We start from the raw sequence: 11,387 nt of genomic DNA on the forward strand, positions 1-11,387 counted from the left end.
ACATTTTCGTTTTAGAGAAAACTTGATTTAAAGTTAAGTTCTCTTTAGTCTGATTTCTCAGAAAGTAAAGCTTATTGATGGAATTTGATGTTTCTTCTACATAATCAAATAAAAAATTAATTGGCTTAACGCATTATTTCACTCATTCTACCAAATGACCATAAAAAAAATTTACAACAACAAAAAAGGGGGCTAATAGTCCTCTTAGGCTATGATAACAGGTTATCTCTCGGCCACTGCAGACATTGCAATACTCTTTACTGTTGCAGTGTTGCCACATTGTTCTAGTTTCTAACACAAAGTTACAAATAGGTAATCAATTGCAATAGGTATTCCCTAAAGATATTTGTTATAGCTAGCTGTGTGGCATTAGGATTTGCACCCTAGTTGAATTAGCGAAGTTTTGAGCGGCATAGCAACAAGAGAAAATAGCAGGCAAGTGTATTTGAAACATGTAAATAACGTTTTGGGAACTTATAAAAGGGAATAACTGTTAGCATTACCCGTCCTGCCCAACTAATTATGCTTATAATCCTCTGTTCCTTCTTGCTTCTGGGGCATTCACAGTATTCCGCCATTGCATCCAACAGTTTACCATAAGAATTTTTTCTCAACATATACATATTTAAGAAAACTCTTTCATGGCAATCAGAAAGGTTAGTGGTGACGATGAGGCATCCACTGAAAATAGATAGAATCCAATCTGCTACCGATGTTTATAGTCCAGTTTAATTCCTTATTCACAAGTGCGCCAGATGTGATTTATAAACTTTATTTTAGAAAATAAATACTTGTTGTTCGAAAGAGATACCGCGGCCCTGGTACATAAAAGGCCTATGACGGAACACGACGGTTTTTAGTCAGTAAGAGTCTGACACTCCCTCACCGCTGCTAATCCATAGCGGGAGGGGTCATTTGATGATTTTTAACGTCGGAAAAAAAAAGGTAGGTACTGTCGTATCTAGATCTAGATGACATGGACACGCATAAAGATCGTTGAAACTTGAATGGAATGAGTCAGCAGTGACTACGGAAGTACTCTCACTGTCCTTGTGAACATATTTACTCACTCATGCTCATGTGTTTACGCGTTTGTTTTTATTTTTTAAAGCAAATGTTCTGAGAAATACATACCTGCCTGAGTTAAGAGCCTGTGGGTGGTAATCGTGTAGCCAAAATGGTTTTTCTTGTCCTGGCTTTTGTAACTTTATACCTAAGTATAGTTAAAGTTACTAGATCTGTCTGTTCCACGGAGGAGAAAAGACTAGGTCTGTTCCAAACTACATATTGGTATACGAACAACTTACAATATTAGTCGTCGTCGTATTAGCCGAAAGACGTCCACTGGTAAACAAAGGCCTCCCCCAGGCTTCAACACTTTCCTCGATCTTCAGCGACCCTCATCCACTGCACTAACGATATAAGTATGTCGACGCAAGTCCATGGTAATTAACCAGATGTAATTGTTTTGATTATGAAATCGATTATTGTGATGAATCAATTGGTCTTTTTAGTTATTAATTAGTGTTATGATTTTTGGAATGCACTGACTATATTTTTGCGTTAGAATAAAAACCTTAAATTAATCGATGAAATTATTATGAGTTTTGTTTGACAGTTGAAACATTCGCCGCCATTTGTAGACCGGATGTTTCAACTGAGATTAAGATTTAAAAATTAATGAAATTGTTCATAATTACTTTCGAAATGTTCAATTAATTTAAGAATTATTTTTGTAATTAAAAGTTAATTATTTAAAGAAGTTGCAATTTAAATAGTGCGTTGACGTTTGCCCGCCCGACGCCATCTTTGGTTTTAAATTGGATTGGCGCGCGAAACTGTGAGAGACTGAATATAAAATCACTTTTTGTTGGAGCGCCGGGCTGTTAAGACGTGGTGTATTGCAGTCTTGTGAGTACCTTGCTATTATTTTATTATTGTAATTGTGATAATTGTGATTGTGATTTTGAATATTAGGAAGTGTGATTATAAAACTAGATTGCTCTCTGGTATTGTGAAATAAATCGTTTAGTGTGTTTATAGTTGTGTTTTATTGTTTGCGATGAGTGCGCCAAATAATGAAGGCAGTGACGTTAGCAATGCTGACGTCACTGCTTTTAAAGATTCCACTGGACCAAACCCCTCGTCATCAGAAGTGGGATCACCACCCACATCTGCTCGTCCTTCTGTTTCAAACAATGAACATAGTGATGCTTCTGTTGGCGGGGTCCCAGTGGAATTTTTCGCGCAAATGTTGCAAATGATGAAGCACATGTCCGATCGTATAGCAACAATACCGGACACAAAAGTTAAAATCAATGACGTGTTTTTGCCATCATATGATCCGGACGCAAATATAGGAGTGCGAGAGTGGTGTAAGCACGTGACCACGGCCATGGAAACCTACAACCTAAGCGATTATGATGTCAGGATGAAAGTCGGTAGTTTACTCAAAGGTCGTGCAAGGTTGTGGGTTGACAACTGGCTTGTTTCAACCTCCACGTGGCAGGAATTGCGTGATGTTATGATAACAACTTTTGAACCTGAAAATAGATATTCTCGTGATATAGTCCGTTTTCGAGAACATACTTACGATAATTCAAAGGACATCGCGCAGTTCTTATCACAGGCTTGGATGTTATGGAGACGTGTCACTAGGGATAAATTATCGGATGATGACGCGGTTGAGGCTGTGATCGGTTGCGTTGGAGACGAGCGATTGAGAATCGAGTTGTTGAACGCCAGGGCTACTTCGGTCCCAGAGTTGATTTCGGTAGCTTCCTCAATAAAGCGCAGTAAGCGACCTTATCCTAGTTCATCAAATATTCAGCAGGGCCCTGTCAAACGACAGCGATTCTTGGATAAGCCGTCTTTATATTGTCAACATTGTAAAAAACCCGGTCATGATACTCGAGATTGCCGTTACCGTGATAAAACTGATAACCCTCAACTGCGGCATCATGATGATAAAACGGTTCCTCAAAAGGATAATAAACCGACCTGTACGTTCTGCTCACGAATAGGTCACACATATGAAACTTGCTATAAACGTGAACGAACAATCGTCTCGAATATTAATTGCGTAGGTACACCAAAGTTAAACCGCATACCGGTGTTGATTGGGGGTTTAAAAATTTTCGCAATTTTCGATAGCGGGGCGGAATGTTCGGTAATACGCGAATCGGTTGCTTCAAAATTACCGGGTAAAAGGACGAACGTTGTTAATTATCTAAAGGGTTTAGGACAGTTTACAGTAGTGTCATTATCAACGTTGATAACCGTTTGTGTAATCGATGATATAAGGGTCGAACTCCATTTTCACATAGTTCCGGATTATGAAGTGTGTTCAGATATTTTGATAGGCATGAATCTTATGCAAGATACGAATTTAAGTGTGATAGTTAATTCAAAAGGCGTGACATTGATTCATCAGCCCGCGGTTCTCCACATGCGATTACAAAGCGAAAAGTTTGACAATTTGGATTGTGACTTGACAGACGGTGATCAAATCAACGAACTTAAATTGTTATTAGCAAAATTTGAACATCTTTTTATCCGGGGTTACCCTCACACACGCGTTAATACCGGCGAGCTCGAAATACGTCTAAAGGACCCAAACAAGTGTGTTGAACGTAGGCCATATAGATTGAGTCCAATAGAACGACAAAAGGTTCGTGATATTGTAAGTGAGTTACTTGAACACAATATTATTCGAGAGAGCAAGTCGCCTTTCTCCAGTCCGATCATATTAGTCAAAAAGAAAAACGGCAAAGATCGCATGTGTGTGGACTACCGTGAGCTGAATAGAAACACTCTGAGGGATCACTATCCTCTGCCTATAATTTCCGATCAAATAGACCAATTAGCGGGGGTTACTTCTCTACGTTTGATATGGCAGCGGGGTTCCACCAGATCCCCATCTCTGAAGGGTCCATTGAAAAGACTGCCTTCGTAACACCGGACGGCATGTACGAGTACTTAGCCATGCCATTCGGTCTTAGTAATGCATGTTCCGTTTACCAGAGGTGCATGAATAGGGCTTTAGCTGACCTCCTAAATTCACCTGACCAGGTATGCCAAGTCTACGTCGATGACGTACTTACAAAATGTAGTGAATTTGCAGAAGGATTGTCCCGTATCGAACGGATACTTATCGCGTTACAAAATGCCGGGTTTTCTATAAATATTGAAAAAACTGCCTTCTTTAAACGCTCTATCGAGTACTTGGGCAATATTATTACAAACGGACAGGTTAGTCCTAGCCCAAAGAAAGTGGAGGCTTTAACGAAGGCACCTATTCCACGAACGGCTAAACAAGTTAGGCAATTCAATGGCCTCGCCGGATACTTTCGTCGTTTCATTCCCAATTTCTCGCGTGTAATGGTACCGCTTTATGAGCTAACAAAGAAAGACGCAAAATGGGAATGGAACGAAAGACACGACGAGGCCAGAAATAAAATCATACTGCATCTGTCTACTGCGCCTACCCTTGCATTATTTCAGGAAAACGCACCAATCGAGCTTTACACTGATGCGAGCAGCCTCGGCTACGGCGCGGTACTCGTTCAGGTCATCGGAGGTCGCCAGCATCCAGTCGCGTACATGAGCCAGCGTACCACTGACGCAGAGAGCCGCTACCATTCTTACGAACTCGAGACGCTAGCAGTGGTGAGAGCAGTAAAGCATTTTCGGCATTACCTGTACGGCCGAAAATTCAAGGTAATAACAGACTGTAACGCCTTGAAAGCGTCTAAGCATAAGAAGGATTTACTGCCACGAATTCATCGCTGGTGGGCTTTCCTGCAAAACTACGAGTTCGAGGTCGAATATAGAAAAGGTGAGCGACTGCAGCACGCAGACTTTTTCAGCAGAAACCCTACAATTGAAATGGCGATCAACATTATGACCAAGGACACCGAGTGGCTGCAAATTGAACAACGTCGTGACGACACCCTTCGTCCTGTGATAAACAGCATGACAACCGACAACCCAGCTCCCGGCTACGTTCTTGAGGAAGGCGTGCTGAAGAAATTACTCGCGGATCCTTCTATACTCGGTACGTGCAAACCTACAGTAGTACCAAAATCATTCCAGTGGAGCTTGATAAACTCCTTTCACACATCTCTACAACATCCGGGATGGGAGAAAACTTTACAAAAACTCAGAGATAGTTACTGGTTTCCTAATATGAGCACCATTGTAAGAAGGTTTGTAGATAACTGCGTTATATGCAGAACCTCGAAGGGACCTTCAGGCGCAATCCAGGCACAGCTCCACCCGATACAAAAACCTACTGCAGCATTTCAAGTAATCCATATGGACATTACCGGCAAACTTGGTACGAGAAACGCTGAAGGTCAGGACGAATATGTGATCGTTATTATTGACGCCTTCACCAAATACATACTACTTAATTACTCTAATGACAAGAGTCAAAGCAGCAGTCTCGCAGCGCTGAAACGAGTCGTGCATTTATTCGGGACTCCAGTCCAGGTAGTGGTTGATGGCGGTCGAGAATTTCTTGGCGAATTCAAAGCCTATTGCGACTGTTTTGGTATCAATTTGCATGCTATAGCGCCAGGAGTAAGCCGAGCAAATGGGCAAGTAGAACGAGTAATGAGTACCTTGAAAAACGCACTAACAATGATAAGGAACTATGACACTGAAAACTGGCAGACGGCCTTGGATGCCCTTCAACTTGCATTTAATTGCACCCCACATAGAGTGACAGGATGCGCGCCACTTACTCTCCTGACACGCCGTAAGCACACTGTTCCACCAGAACTTTTAAGGTTGGTAGACATTGATAACGAATCCATCGATTTTGATATGCTCGATCAACACGTGCAACGGAAAATGGCGGCTGCAGCTGAATATGATAAGCACCGTTTCGACAGAAACAAAGCTAAGCTGCGCCCTTTTCAAAGAGGAGACTACGTCCTCATCAAAAATAATCCCAGAAATCAAACCAGCTTGGACCTGAAATACAGCGAGCCATACGAGATTTACAGAATATTGGACAACGACCGCTACATGGTAAAACGTGTAACTGGCAGAGGGCGCCCACGCAAAGTGGCGCACGATCAGCTACGCCGGGCTCCACAGCCTGGGGAACAAGAAACCGTGTCGACGGGTGCCAACGATGACACCGAACAACAAACCACAGCACAAATAGTCGATACACCGGATCCACCATCAACGTCACAAACCACACAGTTATTGGACGCTTAAGTTAGTGTAATATTGATTAGAAGTTTAGTGTAACATTTTAAGAGTGTGCTTAGGTAGTTCAGTATCATTTATTGTGGATGTTAAATTCTGTGCGACACGTATCCTTTTCTCCTTGCCTAACTTGTCATTTTCAGAGCCTCTGGGGACCACGGTCAGAAACATAAGGCCCAGGCCCCAGCATCGACCTACCCGGATCCTTTAGGACCCCTGTGGACCACGGCGTACGAGACCGCTCAGCGCCACAGCAGCAAATCCCTGTGAGCTTCATCAATAAACTATGGGTAACAGATTGCATAACTTTCAGAGCTTCTGGGGACCACGGTCATTGGAAAGACCTAGGCCCTAGCATCGACCTTCCTTCATCTCCTAGAGCCTCTGTGGACCACGGCGTACATGACCGCTCAGCGCCACAGCACGCTTGTTCGAGAAATATAATCATGCAAGTATGCGTTGGTCATTTGCATGTCAACAAATCAGAAATGTAATCAAGTTACTAACTACTTTGCTCACATTCCTTTATATTTCCTTAACTTTATGAACTCTATGATCTGTTGTGTACCAAAATCTGTTTTACAAGAACCGTGACTGGTGCTGAGCACGCACCGTCTCGCAGAATGGCCGTGTCGACGCAAGTCCATGGTAATTAACCAGATGTAATTGTTTTGATTATGAAATCGATTATTGTGATGAATCAATTGGTCTTTTTAGTTATTAATTAGTGTTATGATTTTTGGAATGCACTGACTATATTTTTGCGTTAGAATAAAAACCTTAAATTAATCGATGAAATTATTATGAGTTTTGTTTGACAGTTGAAACATTCGCCGCCATTTGTAGACCGGATGTTTCAACTGAGATTAAGATTTAAAAATTAATGAAATTGTTCATAATTACTTTCGAAATGTTCAATTAATTTAAGAATTATTTTTGTAATTAAAAGTTAATTATTTAAAGAAGTTGCAATTTAAATAGTGCGTTGACGTTTGCCCGCCCGACGCCATCTTTGGTTTTAAATTGGATTGGCGCGCGAAACTGTGAGAGACTGAATATAAAATCACTTTTTGTTGGAGCGCCGGGCTGTTAAGACGTGGTGTATTGCAGTCTTGTGAGTACCTTGCTATTATTTTATTATTGTAATTGTGATAATTGTGATTGTGATTTTGAATATTAGGAAGTGTGATTATAAAACTAGATTGCTCTCTGGTATTGTGAAATAAATCGTTTAGTGTGTTTATAGTTGTGTTTTATTGTTTGCGATGAGTGCGCCAAATAATGAAGGCAGTGACGTTAGCAATGCTGACGTCACTGCTTTTAAAGATTCCACTGGACCAAACCCCTCGTCAAGTATAATTTAATTAAAAGTAAAAAGGTAATGTGAATATTATACAAAAGATAAACAACTAAGCAAGTTTGCACATCTGTAGGTCATTCAGGCGTCGGCATATAGACCGGAACGGTTGACACTAGATGTTTGCAGCGTGTATTATTTATGATACCAAATATTAAGTAGATCTTATTTAATTATCATTTAAATAAGTATGTATTAATTAATGATAACCGTGTTATATAATTCGAATTAAATCGTAAGTACATGTTTTGACTACATACGGTACATGTTTAATAGAAAAAAAAATCACTGGTAATATGCCTCATTTTACTGAATATCCGATGACGTCGGCATATATTAGTAAAACCATAAACGTTGACATTTTTAACATCGAAATCATTAAACAATTTGCCTGAGGCTCGAATCTTTTACGGAAACCATAAATTAGTGGACTAATTAATGTAATCATTGGCATGCTTCTTAAAGGACAAATTGATGGTGTAAGATGTCGCTATATCAATTAAGAACCTATTACAAAATCATTAAAATTTTACACCATAGATCTACTTACCTATGTAGTTTAGGTACCTACTTAGGTAACCCAGGTTATTGCCTTGACTCTATTGCCATAGAGTCAATGCAATAACAATTTGCTACTGTGCGTATATAGGTCCTTACATCCAAAATCCGTTGAAAAGAAAGTGGAGTATACTATTTATGTCTCAAGAATGGCTAAATCGATTAAATTAAAAACTGGTGAGGAGGAAGCCTAGAACCAGGAGAAGTTCAATATAGAACTTTTTCCCAGTCACGGGAGTAGTTCCCTCGTCGGGAGTCGGGAAACCGTAGGCAGGAGCTTACTAAATTAATGAATGCTCTCAATATAATCGCCCACGTCGCAATAAATAAAAACCTGTCTCTGGTATGCGCGGGAGATGAAATCTGTGTCCTTACTACACATACATTACTAGCACTTGCGGCGATCTTAGACGCGTTTATAGTCCGAGATTTCGCGACACTGTTGAAAATGTTATTTGGTTAATAAGTACTTATTAGGGTCAGGCAAGTACCAATGCAACTTTTCTAAGTTGGTATGTACTTTCTAAGTATATCTTAGACACCAATGACTGTGTTTCGGATGGCACGTTAAACTGTAGGTCCCGGCTGTCATTGAACATCCTTGGCAGTCGTTACGGGTAGTCAGAAGCCAGTAAGTCTGACACCAGTCTAACCAAGGGGTATCGGGTTGCCCGGGTAACTGGGTTGAGGAGGTCAGATAGGCAGTCGCTTCTTGTAAAGCACTGATACTCAGCTGAATCCGGTTAGACTGGAAGCCGACCCCAACATAGTTTGGGAAAAAGGCTCGGAGGATGAAGTACTTATTAGGGTACGGCCTTTCTTTGCACTCATAGGCACCTACTTAATTAAATCGTTTATCCTGGTTTTCAGTGGAAAAAGGCATGGAAAACGTTTGTAACCCTAAAAAAAGCATGTATTTTGTAAACCTACGAAAAGGTTACAGGGTTTTCTAGAAAAAAATAACTGGATTTTTGAGCTTACCTCAAGTTTACATGAAGAAACCAAACATATATATCTTTTTAATTTTAGCGTAAGTAAACGCACTAAGCTGAAAAGTTTTTACTTCAGTTTTTTTTTATTGTCTATTCACCTTCATACGGAATTTGGCTTACCTACATGTTAAGTAACAATTCCTAGTTAGTTTCAATGCTAAATAAGTCGCAGTCTTGTCTAAGCTAGGTTCTTCCTAGTAAGTATTGTGTTTCTAGCATACAATGCTATATTGTGTTCATTCCTTACGCCAATCCAATTATTATTACTTCATTCGAATCACAATAATGGCCAATTTATTACAGCTTAATACGTAATATTCACATCGGTGCGTTTGTTTCATAATGATGATTTAGCTTCAAGAATTTTTGTCAGCCTGTTAGATCTCTAAGAAATCTAAGAACTTAATAAAAGAAGGGCTTCTTATATTGATTAGGCAGCATAATATTATTAACATTTTATTTAATACTTTTAGTCAGTTTAAAATCTCGAAAACATTTCTTTAGCATTGTAGAAAAGGATAAAAAGGATATTAATCTTACATTTTCCGTAGAAGATGATACATAATAACCGAATGCACTTCATAATAAAACTTAGTACCTTACTATTTTGTAACTCATAAACTTAAAGCAATTACTTACCTAATGACATAAGCGCGCGAGCTCTAGTACTACATAGGCAGAGAGACTGGTTGTTCTTGGCCTTGCCGCGGGCGTCTCGACTACTGGTGCTCAAAGGGACAGCCAATCCATATGTACCTATCTTTACACCATACGTCTGTCAACGAGGGTTCAGCACTTCCTCCTAAATTATAATTGGCCAGTAAAAAATCATTGAACATCCTTGGCAGTCGTTGCGGGTAGTCAGTCAGCCAGTAAGTCTAACATCATTCTACTGCTACAGCCTTTTTATCGTCCCACTGCTGGGCAAAGGCCTCCTCTCACACGGAGAAGGATTGAGCATTAATCACCACGCTAACACCACACCAGTCTAACCAAGGGGTATCGGGTTGCCCGGGTAACTGGGTTGAGGGGATCAGATAGAGCAGTCGCTTCTTGTAAAGCACTGGTACTCAGCTACATCCGGTTAGACTGGAAGCCGACCCCAACATAGTTGGGAAGAAGGCTCGGAGGGTGATGATGGTTATTAATTACTTTAAGGTATGCCAACATTTATCTTAAGCCTATCTATCCAATAATTTTAAAGTAGTTCCTGAGACTAGCGCGATTAAATAAATAATCTCTTCATTTAAAATTAACATTTTCATTTGTATGGATAACATACCTAATCAGAAGCTTTACTTTAGAAAAAAAATGCTATTCAGGTTTTTGATAAAGTCACGGGTAACATTTAAACTAATTACTATTTTAAAATTGGTAATAATTGCATCAAATATTGAAATATTTCAGTTCAGCAATAACAAGGAAGTTTTTATTTATGATTGACTAACTTATTTAGTGATGTTGAAATTTTTTTATTAATTTGATCATTTATATGCGTTTAGCAAACGTCTAATTAGAATCTGGATCATATATTTTTTTTACCTTATCGGAGTCAAGTGTAATTAATAAACTTATAGAGCGTATAAACATTGCTTTCGTTAAGGATATTTTAAGTTTAAGTTAACCATGATATCGTGTTGTATATCTATCTTAAGCTATTGAACTTTTGAATGTCCAAGAAACAAAGCAACTACTTAACAAAATTAGAATAACCTTGATAAGTTAACTCTACCTTTATAAGCCTCTGGGCAATGCTTTATCGAATATTAGTATAGATACTTAATTTCTGGATTTTAAATGGTTAATACACTACTAAAGCAAGCTGAAAGGTTTCTAGTGCAGGCTATAAAGACTTCAGTTTATTAACATTTTTAAATGTAGTTGGGTAACAAAGATAGTGTTAGTCTAATTATGGTTAATGTCTTTGGTAGGTAAAGCTTTGACCTCTGTGAAAAAATACATGGGTACATTGATCTCACTGAAATCAATTGTTGAAAGAATAGTGAAGTTAAGGATCACAAAATAACGTTAAATGGTTTCTATCAATGGTATTATTTACACAAATAAATGTATCAAATCCGACATGGATAGGTAGGTACTGCTACTTGAAAAGCTAGGTAGGTGGGCACGTTTACTTGTATAGGTTTTATGTCAAAATACTATCTTAAGTTAGCCAAACAAAAGATAGATATAATATAGGGAGCGGCCGTTAAACCACCATTGCCGATCAGCATGTCATTAGGAATCGGAAAATGACC

The 11,387-nt window shown here is 39.3% G+C and overlaps 1 long non-coding RNA gene across 1 annotated transcript in view; it reads left to right on the top strand.

Moving 5' to 3' along the window:
• The window catches only part of LOC135117698 (uncharacterized), a 115,582-nt gene that overhangs the window by 87,671 nt on the left and 16,524 nt on the right, over positions 1 to 11,387 (top strand). The window lies entirely within an intron of this gene.

This window comes from Helicoverpa armigera, chromosome 13, assembly GCF_030705265.1.
Source record: "Helicoverpa armigera isolate CAAS_96S chromosome 13, ASM3070526v1, whole genome shotgun sequence".
Taxonomy (NCBI): domain Eukaryota; kingdom Metazoa; phylum Arthropoda; class Insecta; order Lepidoptera; family Noctuidae; genus Helicoverpa; species Helicoverpa armigera.